The sequence below is a fragment of the Sinocyclocheilus anshuiensis genome, unplaced genomic scaffold (assembly GCF_001515605.1).
Source record: "Sinocyclocheilus anshuiensis isolate Anshui unplaced genomic scaffold, SAMN03320099.WGS_v1.1 scaffold180, whole genome shotgun sequence".
NCBI lineage: Eukaryota > Metazoa > Chordata > Actinopteri > Cypriniformes > Cyprinidae > Sinocyclocheilus > Sinocyclocheilus anshuiensis.
This window is the reverse complement of record NW_015554093.1, coordinates 1,300,473-1,308,737: the sequence shown is the minus strand read 5'-3', so window position 1 is coordinate 1,308,737 and position 8,265 is coordinate 1,300,473. Positions and strand designations below refer to the sequence as shown.

Genomic DNA, 8,265 nt, shown 5'->3' with positions numbered 1-8,265 from the left:
AAGCAAAGTTTCCTTACTTTAGCAAAGGAAAACCAGTCTCCTCTTGGCTTATATCGAAATCCTCTGACATTCTTCTTTACAAATCCTCGTTTTGTACTTCTAATTCTTGACCGTTGTTTTGTTTTGATCGTTCCGCTGCGGTTCCACGTGTGTCACCTCTGAGCGGCGCATGCGCAAAGCTGACCTCATACGTCATTCCCCCGGAACTGTTTCCGTTTACAACAGTGAGTGCAAGCTAGATTCAAGTGATCATTACGTTTTGAATATGGATATTTTTCTTACAAAAACGCATCGATTCATTACAGGTCACTTCTTTTGGACTGAAGCAATGCAACACCCGCTGACTGCAATGATAGAGTTTGAAAGATCAAAGACAATTTTTTATATATTGTCATATACACCTAGGATGCCTCGGGGGCAGTGTTGGGCTAGTTACTCAAAGAATGTAATATATTACTCATCCTTGAGTTCGAATATTTAAAGTCTTAATTGTTGTCATTTAAATATTAGCGTATTATCATATTATTATATCACATTATGAAACGATACTGTGGGAATAAATGCGTAATAAAACACTAAACTGAGCAGAACTACTTTGATAAGCGGAAGAAGATGTGGTCAGTCAGTGACAGTAGTATGGAAATATGATTCTTCTTTTGGTCGAATTGATTCTTTCGGGTAGGACGTTTCAACAAATCGGTTCAAAAACTGATTCACCACTGATTCACCTGCTCTTTTAAGCAAACACGCAATGACGTACATATACAAAATGTTATATCAATAATAATTATATAAAAAATATATAAACTTGTTTTAATCAACATATCAATTTCATAAACCATGAAAAGACATAAGGAAGCTGACATCTCACCCCTCATTTAAGTCAGCTGCTTAGTTCACGAGTTACTGAGACTCTGCTTAGAATAAGCTGGCAGAAGAAAAATCTGTGCTGATTTGAGGCAAATAATGTGAATCCAAGGCGTAATTTGCGAGTGGGATGACATGCATGCACTGCTTTTTGCTAGGATCGATACTGTCGCACCCAATTTTATGAAATATTATATTATTAATGCTATATATATAGAGAGAGAGAGAGAGCGTACCGATAAATTGGTGTTATGTGGAAAAAAATCTTCAAAAAATATTTGTTGGGGTGTTATGTACATTGACATTTTTTTGAGAGAGAGCGTACCGATAAATTGGTGTTATGTGGAAAAAAATCTTCAAAAAATATTTTCTGGGGTATGTACATTGAATTTTTTTAATGTGATTTTACACTGGATTAGTAAATTTACAGTCTATTTCTGTAATTTTACCATTTTTAACTGTATTTCAAAAATACGTGAAAAAACTGTAAAATAAAACGGTAAAATTCCGTAAAATAACAGTTTTTTTTTTTACAGTGCAGGGTTAAGTCATCAAAAGTAACTAAGCTGTTTTATGGATGGTAACGGTAATATTATTACTGAAATCTTATTAGTAATTAGTTACACTACTAGTTACTGCAAAAAGTAATATTATTACAGTAACTAAGTTACTAGTAACTAGTTACTGCCCAACACTGCTCGGGGGTGAGTAAAACGCAGCCTAATTTTCATTTTTGGGTGAACTAACCCTTTAAGTTTTTTTTTCTTAGCATGAGAATTTAATTTCACAGCCATTAGGGACTGTGCCTTCAGGTAACCAGATTTTCTGTAATGTAAAAACTGAGAAGTGCAGAAGTGGAGTTCTTCAGATCACCCTGATCATTCTTCAACCTATAGGCCTATTATAGAGGAAGATATTTTTATATAGGCCTACAAACATTCTGAACTGGGAGGGGGAAAAACCTGAAGAAAATGTACTAGATGCTAATTTCTTATTACATAGCCTACCTAATATGACAAGAGATTCAGTCAACTGCTGTTCACCTTTGGACTAGGGTTGTGACGGTGAGGAAATTTTCCCACCGGTTAATCGACGAGTGACAACACCGATAATACCGGTATCACCGCGGGGGCGTTCCCTCTTTTCCTCGCTTTCCTTCGCTTTTAAATAGCTTGTAAAAGAGGCTTGCACATTTTACTTGAACTTTCAAATAGCGGCAATTCGGCGTAAAACAATTGTTCGTTTTTAGTTCGTTTGAATTTTCCCTCTTTTACTGGCATTCCTTCGCTTTTAAATAGCTTGTAAAAGAGGCTTGCACATTTTACTTGAACTTTCAAATAGCGGCAATTCGGCGTAAAACAATTGTTCGTTTTTAGTAATATTCTAGCTGAGCCCCCAGCGTGAGGTTTTTTTAGGCGACCATTATTTTAAAATGTATCGCCTTACTGTTTCCATGACGACGCGTCATGCTTGTCATGTGACACAACGCAGCCACAATAGATCTGTATGACACATGGATCGCTTTTATTTCGTTTTTCCTGTTTTATTCAAAATATTCACAAACATGCTCACTAAATTATGAAATATCTGATATTCCGATTCTGAAATGTGTGCAATTAAATCTGTTTGGTAGTTTAAACACTTTTATATATTACTATAAAAAATCAAAACGACGGTGGGGGTCGGTGCCGCGGTGGGCAAGTGACGTAACCGGTTTTGCAGTTTAACACCGGTATCACCGTCAGCACCGTATATCGCGGCAACCCTACTTTGGACCACTACAGTTATTGTTTGCTACGTGTCATTATTGACTCAGTGGACACCAGTAGAGGGGTCAGAGGGTACAACATTGATTTAGCTCTTCTGATGTGCACGTGTTTTTACGCTCTAGCCAAAGTAATTAGCATTTCTAATGTGTCTGTGCTACATCAGTGCCAATTTGATGAATTATCGTCCCGTATTGGCTCGCTCTGCCTGCTAGCGACACTCCGGCAAACCTGTATAGCAAAATGTCCCCTCCCCTCTTTCTGCAGTCCACGCAGCTGAAAAAAAGGCTGCTTTTTGCACCCAGTCTCGTCTTTCTGCACAATCCCATTCGCCGAAAAAAGAAACAGAGTGTTCATTTCCATATTACCTTTTCCAGCATACTCCGCCCGTCTCCTCCATCCTCATGGCTTGGCTGATGATGCGAGCGTATAGTTAGCATCTTCTCATTCACTCCCTCTGGCGCCACACGGCCATGTGCGGCTCTATCATTCTCCTAATACGCTTTCTTTTCTCTTACTCTTTCCCCCCAAATGTATAATATAGTCTCCGCTTTTTTGTATAGAACCCCTATTTTTTCAGCACCCCCTAAAATTCCATTGCTGGAAGCAGGTATTTTATTTTATTTTTTCTAATGTTTTGAATGATGTGAATGGGCTGCAGCTGGTGTTACCAAACATATTTCGTCAATCACTTTTATTCGAATTCGGGTTTTAAGACACGTCTCATCTTGAACGTAAGACGCTCTTGTGTCTCGCCGCGAGATATAGTTTCATAAATCCGCCTCGCCTCGAGTCTACAACTTGATTGGATTGTGCGTGTTTATGTTAGTTGTTTTCATTGTCTGAACTGTCAAATCAAGAACGCCACCGCTGTACAGCTCGCGCGCATCACCGCTGCTCCGTGGAGACATGAGCCGCGCGCACCGAGCTCATTCACTGTGAATTAAACCGAACTACAGAAGAGCAAGTCTACAGCGAGTGTTGGAGTCTACTGGAATCCACACACCGTCTTCGTAAGTACAACGAATTTATTCACCACACCACATTTCAATACAATGAATACAGTATTATTCATCGTTACCAACCAGTCGGCAGGTTTAGTAGTATACACAAACATAGCGATTTCGATTGCAACAAATGAGTAACAGTACGCAGCCTCCATGTTTTCAGGTTACTGTCAGAAATGACGATTCTATGAAAAGAAACTGTCACGTTCAGATATCCCAAATGTATTAAAGACTGTATAGACATTCCTTATTTAAACAAATATTATTTTTTTCAGTTGCAAAGTTGCTTGTCAAATTTCTCACAGCCTATAGAGGAGCTATACCTAACTAAAAGTGTTAGAACCTCTGTTCTGTACAAATGAACCTATGTAACTCACTTCAGTCTGTCAGAGCAGGTATGATCGACTTTACTCTTGTACTAGAACGGTTCAATTGAGTTACTACGCATATAGCTACAATTCCGTCTTAAATGTGTCGTACTGGCCCCACGTAACTAGTAAGCGCCACATAGTTTTCATTCTGGCTGTGAATACTTAGTAAGCACAGTTCTCATGGAAACGCTCTCCTACTCTCACTACAGAGGCAGCCCACCTGTTTCAGATAAACATAGAATGTGATAGGCCAGTATGCTGTGGAATATAGGGAAGCCCTCAGCTTCCAGATCAAAAACTATCCCCATGGGGAGCTTCTACATAGAATTGAGACATGTTCAAAAAAAAAAATAATAATTTTCCTCTGCATTGTGCAGGTTTATGTCTCTCCCACATTGTTTGTGTGATTTTGGCATGTTTTTCTTCTCTTTTAGACAGGAGTGTGCTGCTTTTTGATTTTAAATATTCCTCTTCAAGGGATCGTTCACCCCAAAATGAAAATTCTGTCATCATTTACTCTGTCTTTCAATCCTCATGTTGTTCCAAACCTGTATGACTTACTTTCTTCTGCACAACTCACAAGATGATGTTTTAGTCTATACATAAAACATAAAAAAAATTTTGGACCCCATTGACTTTTATTGTATGGACAAAAATGTTCTTTGAAAATTCAATGTTTGTGTTATGCAGAACAAAAAAACTCATACAGTTTTGGAACAACATTTTAAGAACTATTCACCGAAAGGTTCTTTTGGGAACCTAAAATGGTTCTTTTTTGGCATCGCTGTGAAAACCCCCCTTTGCAAACTTTATTTTTTAAGAGTGTATGGGTGAGTCAATAATGACATGATTTTTATTTTTGGATCATCTAAGCAAATTTAACAGATGGTCATTTTGACAAACAGAGGGCAAGACACATTTGATAGACCTGCACTCCTATGACACACAAAATGCCATGCGTCCTCACTAGGGAAATCAGTTATGGCTTTAATTTTGTTAGTTATATAATTATACTGCACCAAAACAGACTGTAGGGAAATGATACTCCTGCAGCTTGCATTTCAAATCAGTCCTGTCCATTTTCACTTTGGCTGATGGCATGAAATAGTCTGAAATATCTATTTTTAAGCCTGAATCATATGTCATTAGCAATGCCTGTGGTATATACATTGTGTGATCATTAGTGCCATATATATTATGTTTTTGTTTTTGCTAAAGGCTTGATTTAGATTTGTTCCCACAATTCATAGTTTGGTCTGGCTGATGCTGTCTAGTTGTAAACTGCTATGTGTTCTCCTGTTGGAGCTCTTTGTTTCACTGGCATTATTTTTTTTCCCCTAATGCCTGGAACCATTACTCATAGCTTGAGCTAATCTTAATGTTTCTGGCGAACTGAAAATAATCCTCTAATCTCTTGCTAAAGGCGGAATTCAGAAAGTGGTTTGATTCCACTGCTGCTGCTTCTTTCATTATGTGGCGTGTCGGAATATTTGTACATCCTCTTGCTCTGAAAGCTCCGGAAGCCGCAAATTATGTCGGCCAAGATTTAGAAGCCCAATTTTGTTACAAGCACGAGTTTCCATAGGATTGTAAAAGCTAGCAAGTCTGTCCAGGGAGCTCCATATGTGGCATAAGAATTATGTGTATAACTGCATGCAAAACATCCAGAAAATTGGATGTTTATACCTTTTTTTGTGCAGGCTTACAGTTCTGTTCTAAATCTGAGGTTCTTTCAGTGCACTTGTGTTTATGTCTGCCGGTTCTATATGTGTGATCCCTTTATTATCACCGTCTTCAGTGAGAATCCAAAGCCACCAAATGGCATTCTTCTCGCCTCCACTTGCAGTTCAACCACCAGTATTAATGCAGAGCCAGGGGCCCAGCACTAAAGCCTTCATATTTCACCCCTAGTCCACAGCTCGCCTGCCCTTACAAATTGTTTGCACTGTAAAATTCAGCCAAGCGAACCATTAAAATATCTTGCCCTTCTCAAGTCTCTGCACAATTGAGATAAGCAAGCTTTGTCAAGCTGTGTTATAGATAATATAAATATGTAGCCTTATTATGAGCCCTATTTTCCTCAGCCCTTTTAGAGTATTTTGAGCTTTTACGCAGTAAAGATCTATACTAAAATGTAGTCCTCCTTAGGCCCTGTTTTCACCAGGTATTAAGTTCTAACTGCAAGTGGATAATGCTAAATACAGGTGTAAACAGAGTCTAAAATGTTATGAGCTCATCCACTTTCAGCCAGATTGCTTTCATAGTGTAGACACTCATGTGGTCAAATCCATTTGTACAGCCACAAAAAACTGGCTACTGCCGACGTAATATGCAATCATTGTGAGACGTGTTGTGAGAAATGTGCACCAAACACGAAACAGCACACACACACACACTCACACACACATAAAAAAAAAAACAATTCATGCTTTGCTGTATTGTACCAAAACACACCGATTACAGTCTAAATTGGAGCTGTTTTCTTTATCCTTTTCTCTGCTTAAGTGGAATTGAATGTAATGTATTCGGGAACTTAATTGCATGTCAACTGTAATTAAATGAAAACGTATTATAGTTAAATTTATGCTAAATGCAATTAGTTGAACAAAACTACTTTTGTTTGTCCCACTTAAGTACATCTTTATATGTAATTTAATAATTCTGTTATCTCTGAAATATGGTTAAGGTGTGTACACTGCAAAAAGTCTTAAAAAGCCATTTTTACCTGATTTAACCCATAAAAAATTGTTTTGTTAGTGTAAATTATTGTATTTATGTTGATTCAGTGTTGCTAAATAATATTGTGAATAAAACTAGTTAATTTAAATGTTACCATTTTTCTCAGTGTACAGTACTGATGAGCATTTATGGTAAACTAAAACTTCAATGTAATTAAAGTTTTAAAAAAACTATTAACTGATACCTCATTCTTTGTTTATATATATATATATATATATATATACAGTATATTATTTTTAAATGTATATTTGTGCACTTAATATTTTATAAATAATATAATACAATATCATTTTGACAATATCATAATTTAAATGCTTTTGCACCTCTGTGGTCAGCTGAATCATGTTTATATATTCTCTGCCCTGCAAATCTCAAATTGGTTCATTAATACGATCAGCCTTATATAACCATTAAGACCTCCATCAGTATTAATAATTGCTGTTTGTAAGCGTCTCTGCTAATGTAGCCAGATAATTCTGGATGTGAGGAAAATGTCTTTGATCTACCTCTTTGTTTTCAAGGTGCCAGTCCTCATGCAGGAACTTCAATTTAGATTTAATATCAGCACGCTCTTTGGCTTCTAGCATTTCTGACGCAGAGAATGGGGTTGTAGGGTGTCTCTACAGAGACACTGATGATGACTCCTCTGGGTTTCAGCAATTTATTTGCATTTTGTTTTTGCTTCATGAGGCTTATGCTCTCTCTTCCTTTCTCTCCCGCTTCCCCTCTGTCCTTCCTTCCTACTCCTTCCCTCGTTCTGTTTATATTCATGATTCTGAGTGCATATTTTAAGAAAACCTACTTCCATCATTATGTTTGTACATCCTGTAATGAATGCCAAAACTGGGTAATTACTGTATATAATAACATTAATCAAATACAGTTTGACTCGTTGGGACTTTGGGAGAAACCCAAAACAAACATTTCAGAGAGCGCTCCTATAATTGTGAACGAGTTATTGTGTCCCATTCAGCAAAGACTCAACCAATTGAATTTTTGACACAATCAGATGCATGACTTGCCTCTTCTAACACTATTTATATCTACTGCATATGCCCTTTAATTTTTAGCTTTTAGAGTAGGGCTGCACGATTAATCGCATGCGATATTTAACGCGCATCTTGTCAGAAAGCCGGTTCTGTAATCAGCGGTACTGATTACAGAACTGTCTTTACTGACAAGATGCGCGTTAAATATCGCATGCGATTAATCGTGCAGCCCTATTTTAGAGCATATTAAAATACCTTTCACACCTGCTATATTCATGTTGGCCAGTTTTACACCAGGCCCATAATTTCATTACACTATCAGGATGCTTCCTGTGCATTGTAGTGTTCTTGCTGGGTGAGATCCTATGTTAGAATAGTTTAGTTTGCAGTTACACCCATATTACAAACTATTATATACAATATGCTTTGTAATATGCAACAATTGCAAATTGTAGTAAGATCTGGGGGGTATTCCAAAAAGCAGGTTATGTGACATACCCGGGTATGTTTGAGGATAAGCGAGCAG

General features: G+C 37.4%; 1 protein-coding gene across 1 annotated transcript in view; it reads left to right on the top strand.

The window, feature by feature from the left end:
* Window positions 1-3,052: 3,052 nt before the first annotated feature.
* Window positions 3,053-8,265, top strand: part of LOC107669368 (sodium/calcium exchanger 1-like) — a 69,524-nt gene continuing 64,311 nt past the window's right edge. The window contains exon 1 of the mRNA XM_016461555.1: window positions 3,053-3,646. The gene's annotated coding sequence lies outside the window, so the exon portion shown is untranslated. The remainder of the gene's footprint in view (window positions 3,647-8,265) is intronic.